We start from the raw sequence: 12,919 nt of genomic DNA, 5'->3' as shown, positions 1-12,919 counted from the left end.
CACGTTCAACACCAAACCAAGTGCAACTTTTGTTGCAAATCTGGACACAAGACACATTGTTGTCCATTCAAGAAAATAAGTCCAAACAAATTAATTTGGGTTCCTAAAGGAACCATGATAAACTCTATGCAACATGATAGAAAATGTAGATCTATTTATGAGGCACCCAAAAGCAAATGGGTACCTAAACGTCATCCTTTCTTGTAGAAAACTAAACAATTGCAAGCTAGGAGCAAGAAATGGTACCTTGATAGTGGATGCTCAAGGCATATGACCGGAGATCCATCTCAATTCTCTAAGCTCTCTAGCATAGACGAAGGATATGTCACCTTCGGAGACAACAACAAGGGTAAAATCATTGGCAAAGGAACCATTGGTAACAAATCCAACCTCTCTATTGAAGATGTTTTACTAGTTGATGGTTTAAAACATAACCTCTTGAGCATTAGTCAATTATGTGATAAAGGATATATTATAAGATTTGAAACTAATGCCTGCATCATTGAAAAACCACACAAAAATATATCTATGATTGCATTAAAACAAAACAACGTATACACTATTGACATCAATGACTTATGTGATGAAATGTGCTTTGCCGTTATGAATGAGGATGCTTGGCTATGGCATAGAAGATTAGGTCATGCTAGCATGAAACTAATCAATCAAGTATCATCTAGAGAACTTGTAAGAGGAATTCCTCATATCAAGTTCATCAAAGATAATGTATGTGATGCTTGCCAATTAGGTAAGCAAATTAGGGGTAGCTTCAAAGCTAAGAATCAAATAAGCACCTCTAGGCCCTTACAATTGATCCATATGGACTTGTTCGGACCAATCTCTACATCGAGTCTAGGAGGTAGCAAATACGCCTTTGTCATTATTGATGACTACAGCAGATATACATGGACCTACTTCTTAAAACAAAAAAATGAATGCTTTAGACATTTTACCAAGTTTTGTAAACTTGTTCAAAATGAGAAGGAATCTATGATTTCGTCAATTAGAAGTGATCACGGTGGAGAATTTCAAAACCATGACTTCCAAGAATTCTGTGAACTCAACGGATACAACCATAACTTCTCTACTCCAAGAAATCCTCAACAAAATGGGGTAGTAGAAAGAAAAAATCGAAATTTACAAGAAATGGCTAGAACCATGTTGAATGAACATAGCCTACCCAAATATTTTTGGGCCGAAGCTGTAAACACTGCATGTTATATTTTAAATAGAGTCCTAGTAAGACCCTTACTCACCAAAACTCCTTATGAGTTATGGAATAACAAAAAACCCAATGTCTCATATTTTAAAGTCTTTGGGTGTAAGTGTTTTATCTTGAATGAAAAGGATAACTTAGGAAAATTCGATGCTAAATCTGATGAAGGAATTTTTCTTGGTTATTCTTCGGTTTCTAAAGCTTTTCGCATCTTCAATAAAAGAACCTTAATTATTGAAGAATCCATCCATGTTGTTTTCAATGAGATTTCAGAAATTAAGAAAAATGATCTTGATGATGATATTAATTTTGATTCCTTGAATTTAAACGAAACCCTGTCTCCAACTAGCAACTTGGTTGCATCTACTTCCAAAACATCCTTACCCAAGGATTGGAAGTATATAGATGCTCATCCTAAGGAACTAATCCTAGGAGACACATCAAAGGGGGTTCAAACACGATCTTCTTTTAAAAACTTTTGTGCCAACGCCGCTTTTCTCTCCCAAATTGAACCCAAATGTGTTGATGAAGCCATGAAAGATGATTCATGGATTATCGCAATGCAAGATGAATTAAATCAATTTGAGAGAAATGAGGTGTGGACGCTTGTTCCTAGGCCAAATGACCATTTAGTAATTGGTACTAAATGGGTCTTTAGAAACAAGCAAGATGAAAATGGTATCGTGGTTAGAAACAAGGCTAGATTAGTGGCCAAAGGTTTCAACCAAGAAGAAGGTATCGATTACGAAGAAACCTTCGCACCTGTGGCTCGATTGGAAGCCATAAGGATGCTCCTTGCCTATGCTAGTTGCAATAATTTTAAATTATTTCAAATGGATGTTAAAAGCGCTTTTCTAAATGGTTTCATTTCTGAAGAAGTTTATGTTGAACAACCTCCTGGATTTGAAAATAATGGCTACCCTAATCATGTGTTTAGATTAACTAAAGCTCTCTATGGTTTAAAGCAAGCCCCAAGGGCTTGGTATGAGAGACTTAGCTCTTTTCTCATTGAAAATAATTTCGTAAAAGGCAAGGTTGATACTACATTGTTTATCAAGAATTTTGAAAATGATTTTCTCATTGTTCAGATTTATGTTGATGACATTATCTTTGGTTCTACAAATGAATCTCTTTGTGAATCCTTTTCGAAAACTATGAGTCATGAATTCGAAATGAGTCTAATGGGAGAGTTAACATTCTTCTTAGGCCTACAAATCAAACAACTAAGCAATGGCATCTTTATTAGTCAAACCAAATATGCTGTAAGTTTGCTAAAGAAGTTCAAAATGAATAATTCAAAAGCCATTAACACTCCTATGAGCACCTCCACTAAGTTAGAAATTGATGAGAATGGAGAAAGCTTCGATCAAAAAACCTATAGGGGTATGATAGGAAGTTTACTTTACCTCACTGCCACCAGACCAGACATTATGTTCAGTGTAGGACTTTGTGCTAGATTTCAATCAGACCCTAAGATATCTCATCTCAAAGCTGTCAAAAGAATACTCAGATATCTTAATGGAACTACCAATCTAGGATTATGGTACCCAAAAACAGAAAATTTTGAATTAACAGCCTATGCTGATGCGGACTTCGCTGGCTGTAAACTAGACAGAAAAAGCACATCAGGATCATGTCAATTTTTAGGACATGCCCTTGTATCCTAGTCATCTAAGAAACAAAACTCGGTTGCCCTATCAACAACCGAAGCTGAATACATTGCAGCAAGTGCATGCTGTGCACAAGTTGTATGGATGAAAAACACTTTAGAAGATTACAAAGTGATTCTTAAAGATATTCCCATTAAATGTGATAACACGAGTGCAATATGCTTAACTAAAAATCCTATACAACACTCAAGAACAAAACACATTGATATTAGACATCACTTTATACGTGATCATGTCACTAATCATGACGTGACCATAGAGTTTATTGATACCAAACATCAACTGGCTGATATCTTCACAAAACCCCTATGTGAAGAACAATTTGATTACATAAGAAGAGAATTAGGTATGTTGATATGTCCAAATACTTAAACTAGTTAAAATTATTTTTCGGATGTTATTACTATTACATGCCTTGAGAACGCTTGATCAAACAACATGTTGCAAATTATGTGACAAATATTCTTAACCAAATGCATGTAAGAAGTTCATTTTTCGGGTTGTATGCTAAAAATGGGATGTTCCCGTACACTCTTATGAAAACTCCTTGGAAAATGACTTTCCTCCGTCAAGCAAAAACAATAAAGTGATATATGTGTCATGACTTCCTTTATTTGCTTGATAATGCTATCATGCTTTTTGTTGATGACAAAGGGGGAGAAAAATATGAATTGATATACACTATGTCATAGCTGAATTGCCATAATCATATCTATGTCATAGTTGCAAATACTTGAGTGATGCTATAAACAATATTATGCCATCCTTGCATCACCAAGAGATATGTGAACATGTACTATAGTTTGCATCTTATCTTAATTTGATATTGTGAAGAAAATGCAAACTTACTAGAAAATCTCAAATGTAAGCATCATGTAAAAAGTCCTTCGTAGCTTTATATGATTGCATGATGATTGGTTACAAACACTATCATACAAACTTGTTGATGTATGTCATGCCTTGACATAATTCTTGAAGAGATACATCATGATAGGCATCATGATGGGAGCATTGATAAGTTTAACTGATCTAACTTATCAATGCGTCACTTGAATTCAAAGGTCTTGAATTCAAGGTTGACTTATCTCAACTATGGCATATAGATAGGGGGAGTTAAGGATAACTCCTTTATCAATTGATTGTCATCATCAAAAAGGGGGAGATTGTTGAATCTCGGATTTTGATGATGAAGTCAATTGTCATTTGTTATCTAATCTGTGTGTTGAGATAAGTGTGCAGGATTAACTACGATGAGATTAAGACAAGCAGCAGGAGTTGCCCCGGAGTCAAGATCATGATCACGTTGGGAGTTCGAGAGTTCGACGGAAGTTCGGACGGTCGTCGGAGGTTCAGAGAGAACAGATCCGAGAAGTCCAGAAGCTTGCCAAGCGAAGCTCGTCGGAACTCGCCAAGTGGATCGTCGCAAAGTCCAGGAGTATACCGGATATCCGCAGGAGGATCACCGAGGGTTATCGGTTGATCGACGGAAGTTGGCCGGAAACTCGCCGGAAGAAGCGATTGACGCATCGGAGCAAGCTGCAGGAGTTGTCTTAGAGATAATCGTAGTTAGCACGATGATTAAGCATGAAAATGGGAGGTGATCCCATTAGCTTAATCTTGGGGCAATTGGGCCCCTGAAAAGATTCAAAGTGGGTCGAATGGAGTGAACCATTCGGACCCTGATTGCACCAGGAGGTGCAACCGCCCCAGCCAGGAGGTGCAACCGCCTGGGCTGTGGGGCTGGGAGGTGCAACCGCCCCAGCCAGGAGGTGCAACCGCCAGGGGTGCACGGCTGGGAGGTGCAACCGCCCCAGCCAGGAGGTGCAACCGCCAGGGGTGCACGGCTGGGAGGTGCAACCGCCCCAGCCAGGAGGTGCAACCGCCAGGGTTGCAAGGCTGGGAGGTGCAACCGCTCCAGCCAAGAGGTTGCACCGCCAGAGCTCAAGTTCCGAGCTCTGCCAGGCGATGCAACCACCAAGCTCAGTCTTCGAGCTTTGGCAGTGTGGTGCATCAGCCTGAGCTCAGTCTCGAGCTTTGCTAGGTGATGCATTCACCAAGCTCAGTCTTCGAGCTATGGCAGAATGGTGCATCAGCTTGAGCTCAGTTTGGAGCTCTGCCAAGTGATGCAACCACCGAGCTCAGATTTCGAGCTCTGCCAGGTGATGCAACCACCAAGCTCAGTCTTCGAGCTCTGCCAGGTGATGCAACCATTGAGCTCAGTCTTCGAGCTCTGGCAGAGAAGAAGCAATCGGCAGAGCTCAGTCTTCGAGCTCTGCCAGGCGGTGCCACCTCTCCAGTTGAGAGGTGCAACCGCCTGATCCCAGAAATTCTGGGATTAGATCGATTTGATCGTTTTGAGCTCGAATTTTGAATTGGGTTGGGGCCTATAAATACCCCACCCATTCAGCACTGAAAAGATACAGACCTATACCGAAATTGTGATCTTTTCTGTGATTCTAAAGAGCTCAAAAGTGTTGTAAATCCTTGAGTCTCCTCCTTCTGTTCTTCAAGTTTTCAACTGTAAAGTGAGGAGAGAAAGGTCTGTAAAGGTTGTCTCCTAAGCCTGTCAAAAGGAGAGAAACTGTAAGAGGGAAGTTTGGCCTTCGCCCATTGAAGGAAGGCAGCTAGTTGACGTCGGCAACCTCATCGGTGGAGGAAGCCAAAAGTGGAGTAGGTCAAGGCTGACCGAACCACTCTAAATCTCTGGTTTGCGTTTAATTTCGAGCACTCTATCATTACTGCAAACCTCCCTCATCACTACTGCTCTCTGCGCTTTCACGAACAAGTTCTAAGTGCTGTTCTTCCAAATCTGCATTCAGACGTAAACTTGTATTTTCGTACATTACAGTTTACGTTTACGTTTGATTCTGCAGAACTGTTTTCCGCGCTTTTACGAACGAGCTTCCTTTCAGTTTACGTTTACGTCTTGATTTCAACTGCATACTGCCTTCTGCGAATATACAAACGAGTTTCAAAGTTTAGACGCAAATCTGCGTTTAGACGTAAAACTGCGTTTAAACGTAAAACTGCGTTTAGACGTAAATCTGCGTTTAGATGTAAAACTACGTTCAGACGTAAAACTGCGTTTAAACGTAAAACTGCGTTTAGACGTAAATCTGCGTTTAGACGTAAAACTACGTTTAGACGTAAAACTGCGTTTAGACGCAAATCTGCGTTTAGACGTAAATCTGCATTTAGACGCAAAACTGCGCTTAGACGCAAAACTGCGCTTAGACGCAATCTGCGCTTAGACGCAATCTGCGCTCAGACGCAAAACTGCGCTTAGACGCAATCTGCGCTTAAGACGCAAACTGCACTTAGATACAAACTGAGAATTTGCTTTTGCATCATAATCGTTTTTGAACGAACGCAGCTTTTTGTTTTTAAATTATTATAAAATTTCCGCTGCACTAATTCACCCCCCCCCCCTCTTAGTGCTCTTGATCCTAACACACTTAACTCAATAATATGGATTAGATCAATTAACCCATCAATTGATTTCATCATCAAAATCCGAGATTCAATAATCTCCCCCTTTTTGATGATGATAATCAATTGATGACGGAGTTAAACATAACTCCCCCTATCTATATGCCATATTATGAGAAGATGAAAACACTTGAATTCCATCAATAGAATTCAAGCATGAACCGATAAGTTCTAACCGTAGAACTTATCGTCATTCTCATTAAGCAATAGTAAATACAAAACTTCGATGAAAATCATGATAAGAGACAATTTTTACTATGTTAGAAGATCAAAATTTTCAACATGAATTTCATGATGTAAATGTAAGGCATGCCTTCAATATGATCAATCAATCTTGCGATATTTTCAAGGATTTTGCAAGGCATATAAGACATTCATATCACACAAGTTTTTGTAATTCATATAAGTCATCACTTAGTCATCACTTCTCCCCCTTTGTCATCAACAAAAAGAGACAAGCCAGAAATAGGAAACAAAGTTCATCATTCAAATTTGCCAGAAATAGTTTATCCAAAAGACAACATCATTTATGCAGATCAAAACAGTAGTTATCTAAAAGGAAGGATCAGTTATCGTTCAATTGATGACAAACTTTGAACTTGTTGTTAAAAGCAAACAGAATAAAAAGATACATCAATTTAATCCTTAGGAGGTAATCCACAGTGCTGATACATGATATCTATTTTTTCATTCATTTGTCGTAGTGTCTTCAAAATTTCAACTTGTTGATTCTGAATTTGTTCTTGCTGTGATTTGATCTGAGACAGTTCCGCCATAATGAGATCTTCAGAGGAGGAAACAGGAGCTGAAGGTGCTGCGCCAAAGGGACTAGGAGGAGGAGATTCATTTCCCATAAGAATTGGTGTTTCGGGGTGTTCTATTGGTCGAGGAATTGGATCCGTCCTTCTAGGCTGCCTAACCCATATGCCATTGCTAAAAGTGCACCTAAGTCTTTTCAGTAGGTTTTTATTTATTATGTTATATCGATCATTTTGAATAGATTCTTCATCGGGTGGAATGCAAATGTCATAAGCATGAAGAAATCTAGTGATTAACCTCCCATATGGCAATATAGTATCTTTAGCCATAATATCCTGCATGTGTTGGCGAATTAAGTACCCAAAACAATTATGCTGACCGGTCATAATCCAATACATGGTTCCTATCTCTATTTGACTTATTTCGTCAAGATGAAATTGTTTGGGGAATATGATGCTTGTGATAATGTGATGAAGAATTTTAGAGTTGAAAGGCAGTAAGTGTTCACAGCTCTTGGGTAGGAAGTCAAGGTTTGGATTTGTAAAAACTGTTTCTACGGCTTCGGTATAGGTTGTTCCTATTGTGTTGACGTCCCATTTACCTTTAAAATAGCATCCCCTATCTTTTTCAGGTATGCCAATTAGCTCACAAATAGTGTTGTCAAATATTCTAATGGGTGTTCCTAGAAGGTAAGTGCTTAGGCTATCGTTGTCCTCATATAGGTTGGCATAAAACAATCTAACTAATCGCGGATAGATTGGTTCATCTATTTGTAGTAGAGGTAGAGCTTCTAGGTGTGCAAACCACCTAATGGGTTCTAAGTCCTCTAGTTCATCCAGATCAACGTATTTTCCCTTATGGATACATCGTGTTTCAAATTTTGGAAAGCTAAGGGCTACCTCTTTTGATCTAAAAAGATCATGGTCAAATGAATCTCCTTCAATCCTTTTTCCTTTTGATCTCTTAGGAGCTATTATCTAAACAAGATGATGATGAAATTGTGAAAAATAAGCAAGGGAAAGAGGAAAGAAAAGAGGGAATGGGATACCAAAAAGAGGGATTTCAAGTGTTAACTTATAGAGATTATGTTGAGAGATGGAAAGCTTGGACCACCAAGAATCCTTCTCCAATGCTTCTAGGAGTTAGAATGAGGGTTAGAGGGAATGGGAGAGGGTTTTCAGAGCCCTTTTTTCGGGTTGGGGGCGGTGTCACCGCCGGCCCTAACCCCTCGGGTTAATAAGGGTCGCTCGGTCGGTGCCACCGCCTAGCGCCCGAGCGCCAGGCGGTGCAACCGCTGGATCTGGCGGTGCCACCGCTGGCATCCCGCGGAGGAAAGAAAATTTTTTTTTCTTCCTCCCTTTTGTTTAGCTTCTTCCCTCAAGATCATAAGTTATACTTTAATGGATCATTTTGAATTGAAGAAGAAGGAAGAAATCAAATCCACAAAAGAAAGGAAAAGGACGAGTCATTTTTCGTGAAGCTCATTTTAGGGACAATTTAACATGCCTAATTCCCTTCTAATGAATTCAAATTGATCTTCGTTCAAAGCTTTTGTAAATATATCTGCTAATTGATGCTTTGTGTCAATGAATTCTAGAACAACATCATTGTTAAGGACATGATCGCGTATGAAATGATGCCTAACGTCGATGTGCTTAGTTCTAGAGTGCAGAATTGGATTTTTAGTGAGACATATGGCACTAGTATTATCACATTTTATGTGAATATTTTTAAAGTGAATTCCATAATCTTCTAATGTATTTTTCATCCAAATGACTTGTGCACAACATGCACTTGCAGCAATGTATTCGGCTTCCGCCGTAGAGAGTGCAACTGAATTTTGTTTCTTGGAAGTCCAAGAAACAAGTGCATGTCCTAAAAATTGGCATGTTCCGGATGTACTTTTTCTATCTATCCTGCATCCTCCAAAATCGGCATCTGCATAAGCTATTAGATCGAATTTTTCAGATTTTGGATACCACAATCCTAAATTTGGAGTTCCTTTAAGATACCTAAATATTCTTTTAACACTCTTTAGATGAGATAATTTAGGATTAGATTGAAACCTAGCGCAAAGTCCTACACTAAATATAATATATGATCTAGTCGCGGTGAGGTAGAGTAGACTATCTATCATTCCCCTATATGTTTTTTGATCGAAATTTTCACTATTTTCATCCATATCTAACTTAGTCGCAGTACTCATAGGAGTGTTTATTGCTTTTGAATTTTCCATGTTAAATCGTTTTAACAATTTTAATGTATATTTGGATTGGTTAAGAAATATACCATCACTAAGTTCTTTGATTTGTAATCCTAAAAAGAAAGTTAATTCACCCATTAAACTCATTTCAAATTCATGACTCATACATTTGGCAAATGATTCACATAGTGATTCATCCGAAGAGCCAAAAATATTATCGTCAACATAAATTTGCACAATAAGAAAATTATTTTCAAAATATTTAATAAATAATGTAGTATCAACCTTGCCTTTGGTAAAATTATTTAAAATAAGAAAGGAACTAAGCCTTTCATACCAAGCTCTAGGAGCTTGTTTCAAGCCATAGAGAGTTTTAGTCAATTTGAATACATGATTAGGAAGAAGAGAATTTTCAAATCCGGGAGGTTGTTCGACATATACTTCTTCGGAAATAAAACCATTCAAGAAAGCACTTTTGACATCCATTTGAAATAGTTTAAAATTATTACTACTAGCATAGGCAAGGAGCATCCTTATGGCTTCTAATCGAGCCATAGGAGTGAAGGTTTCTTCGTAATCGATACCTTCTTATTGGTTGAAACCTTTGGCCACTAATCTAGCCTTGTTTCTAACCACGATACCATTTTCGTCTTGCTTATGACTAAGTGGTCACTAAGTGGTCACTTGGTCTAGGAACAAGCTTCCATACCCACTTAGTACCTATGACTAAGTGGTCACTTGGTCTAGGAACAAGCTTCCATACCTCATTCCTCTCAAATTGGTTCAATTCTTCTTGCATTGCAATGACCCAAAAATCATCTTTTAAGGCTTCGTCAATGTATTTAGGTTCAATTTGAGAAAGGAAAGCGGCGTTAGCACAAAAATTCTTGAAAGAAGAACGAGTTTGAACCCCTTTTGTTGTATCTCCTATAATTAGCCCCTTTGGATGAGCATCTACATACTTTCATTCTTTGGGTAAAGAAATTTCGGAAGAAGATGCATTCAAATGGCTATTTTGAGGAGGGGGTTCGTTTAAATTCAAATTATCAAAACCAAGATTATCATCAAAATCATTTTTCTTTAAATCAGAAATTTCATTAAAAATTATATGAATAGACTCTTCTATTACTAAGGTCCTTTTGTTAAAGACACGAAAGGCCAGCCCTAACTTGGGGTTTATAAGGGGCAGGTTGTGGGCGATAGCACCGCTAGCTGGGCGGTGCTACCGCCTGCCACCCGTGACAATTAGCGGTGCCACCGCCTACAGGTAATGAGCACTTTTCACATAGTTATGTGGGGGAAGGGGGATGATATCAATTTGCATGTAACCACACAACCTTATCATGCAAAATTTTTATTGTTATGAACCACACAACCTTATCATGTAAAATTCGCATAATAAGAAAAGAATATTCGTATTAAATATTATACATTCATGATTCATCATATAAAATGCATACCATACTCAAACATTATATTGAACTCGTATTGAAAAATGCATATGGCTAATTGCGCACACTATAAGATCTTAATTCTGGTGAGTGATCCAAAAAGTCCAAAAACAAAAATTTAATAGATTCATACATTCGGACAGTTTAATACCCCTAATTCCCTTCTAATGAAATCAAATTGTTCTTCATTTAAGGGTTTTATAAAGATATCAGCTAATCGATGTTTCGTATCAATTAACTCTAATATTACATCATGATTATTAATAAGATCTTATATGAAGTGATGCCTAATGTCAATTTGTTTAGTTCTAGAGGGTTGAATAGGAATTTTTGCTAAGCATATTACACTAGTGTTATCACACTTTATAGGTATATTTTTTAGGTCAATTCCATAATCCTTTAAAGTGTTTTTCATTCATATAACTTGAGCACAGCATGCACCTGCAGCTATGTACTCAACTTCGGTTGTAGATAATGCAACCTAGTTTTATTTCTTAGAAGACCAAGAAATGAGTGCGTGTCCTAAAAATTGACACATTCCGGATGTGCTTTTTCTATCTAAACTACTCCGGCAAAATCTGCATCAGTATAACTAAGAAATTCAAAATTCTTAGATTTATGATACCATAATCCTAGTTTAGGAGTTCCTTTTAGGTATATAAATATCCTTTTAACAGATTTTAAATGAGCTTGTTAGGGTTAGATTGAAATATAGCACATAGTCCTACGCTAAACATGATGTTCGATCTAGTTGCAGTGAGGTAAAGCAAAATACCTATCATACCCCTATAAGCTTTTTTATCAAAGCTTTCTCCACTTTCGTCAATGTCAAACTTAGTGGAGGTACTAATAGGAGTGTTGATAGCCTTTGAACTATCCATGTTAAATCTTTTTAGCAAGTCTAAAGCATATTTTGTTTGATTAAGAAAAATACTATTGCTAAGTTATTTAATTTATAAGCCTAAAAAGAAGGTTAGTTCTCCCATTAGGCTCGTTTCAAATTCTTGAGTCATGCTTTTGGCAAATGATTCACATAAGGATTCATTTGTGTTAGGATCGGAGCGGCACTAAGAGGGGGGTTTGAATTAGTGCAGCGGATTAAAACTCGTAAGTTTGAAATCGATTTCGTAAATGTATTAAGATTTCGATTCGATGAAGGATGACTTAACTAAAATAGTTAGAGTAAAGGAAGTCAAGAGTAGGGAGAAGAAAACCAAACAGTTTGCTGCTAAGAAGATAAGTGGTTCAGAAAATTAAACACTCACACATTCAAGGAACACCACAATGTAAAGTGGTTCGATCAAATGACCTACATCTACTTGCGAAACCTTCTTCGATGAGGCTCCCAACTATTAGGATCAAGAGCACTAAGAGGGGGCGAGTGAATTAGTGCAGCGAAAAAACTTTTATCGATTTCAAATAATGTTAGTACGATGAAATCATTTTCGACGTAAAATCGTTTTTGGAAACATAACTTGAAAGCGAGTTCGTAAAGAAGTACAACAAAAGTAATGAGGAAGTAAAGCACATATGGAGGTTTGCAGTAAGGTAAACAACAAGACAAAATGCAAACCAGAGAGTACGATAATTTTAGAGTGGTTCGGCCAATCTTGACCTACATCCACTTTTGGCTTCTTCCTAAGACGAGGTCACTAACGTCCACTAGAGGCCTTCCTTCAATAGGTGAAGGCCAACCACCTTTTACACCTTTTCTCCTTTTGACGGGCTTAGGAGACAACCCTTATAGATTTTTACTCCTTTCTTGAATGATCAAAATTTAGAAGAAGAGAGGGAGAAGAACTTCTTGCCTTTTACAACACTTTTAAGCTCTCAAATTCTCAAAATAAATACAAGCTTTCGGTTGCTTTCTCATGTAGAAAGGGTGGGGTTTATATAGGCCCCAATTAGTTTGAATTTGGAGCTCAAAAGTGTATTCTCTCGGATTTTCGGGGTCCTGGCGGTACCACCTCTAGAGCTGGGTGGTACCATTGCCAATGTTGGGTGGTACAACCACCTAACACCACTCGGAGACTGAGCTCAGGTGGTACCACCACCTGACTTTGCTCGGAGACCGAGCTCAAGCGGTACCACCGCCTGACAGGGGCAGTACCACCGCCTAGAATTCTTGGGA

This window comes from Musa acuminata, chromosome BXJ1-5 (assembly GCF_036884655.1).
Source record: "Musa acuminata AAA Group cultivar baxijiao chromosome BXJ1-5, Cavendish_Baxijiao_AAA, whole genome shotgun sequence".
NCBI lineage: Eukaryota > Viridiplantae > Streptophyta > Magnoliopsida > Zingiberales > Musaceae > Musa > Musa acuminata.
This window is presented reverse-complemented; position numbering follows the sequence as displayed.